Below are 1,245 nucleotides of genomic sequence, written 5' to 3'. Positions count from 1 at the left end.
CAAACATAAAAACCCTGCCAAATCAGACACTAAACCCTGATGAAGTCTTCTGCCTAGCCTACTCCTGCCAATTCGTCCAACCCATGCCAGCAAGGAACGTGGATGTTAAATGCTGCCGCTGCTGCTGATGATGATGATGTGTGTGTGTGTGTGTGTGTGTGTGTGTGTGTGTGTGCATGTGTGTGTGTGTTTGTGCTCCACCACTGCTTTGACAACCAGTGTTGGTGTGCTTACATCCTTGTAACTTAGCAATTCAACAACAGAGACTAATACAATAAATACCAGGCTTAACAAAAAAAAAACAAAAAAAACAAAGTAAGTATTAAGGCTGATTCATTTCACTAAAAACTTTTTCAAGGTGGTGCCCCAGCATGGCCGCAATCTAAAACTGAAAACAAGTAAAAGATAAAAGATGAAAGAAGCCCAAGTAGGAACCATACCAAGTAAACGAGTTTGTTAAACTAATGGACTTAATTTCAGCATTGATTCTACTGCTAACTAAGAAAATCTCCCTTTCAAGTGAATTTTATACCAAGAAAGTCAAGCTGATGGTTGCAGCATGCTGCTTTGGTTAATGTAAATAAAAGCTTTGAAAGTTATATTTCAAAGTGGGTTCATTGTTAGCCGAAGATATCTTTCGTGAGATTGGGATAATTTACTGTCAACGAGTACAAGATTGATCGCTGCTTAGAGAAGAGTCATCAATCTCCGAGCATTTCGTATCGGCATCATATGATATCAGGGGTTTTATTGGACACACACCCAACACAGTCACTCACACATGCAGATCTCTATCTCTCTCTCTCTCTCTCGTTCATACACACAAATACATACATACATATGTGTGTATGTATAATACAATTTACATATATCTATGAATATACAAATTATATAATACATATAATTCACATGCACACACACACACACGATACATATATAATTCATATATGTATATAAATACACACAATTCATATAACATATCTCTCTCTCTCCCTCTCTCTTCATATATATATATATATATATATATATATACACACACACACTGACACACACACTCTGACACAAACACACATACATATAGATAGATAGACAGATAGATAGATCATATAATATATATATATATATATATATATAAATAGATACATAAACTATAAACTATATATATAAATACATAATTCATATTATATATAAATGCAAACATAAATCATATATATATATATGTAAATACACATAATACCTATAATA

This window comes from Octopus bimaculoides, chromosome 26, assembly GCF_001194135.2.
Source record: "Octopus bimaculoides isolate UCB-OBI-ISO-001 chromosome 26, ASM119413v2, whole genome shotgun sequence".
Classification (NCBI taxonomy): domain Eukaryota; kingdom Metazoa; phylum Mollusca; class Cephalopoda; order Octopoda; family Octopodidae; genus Octopus; species Octopus bimaculoides.
Note: the sequence above shows the minus strand (reverse complement) of the source record.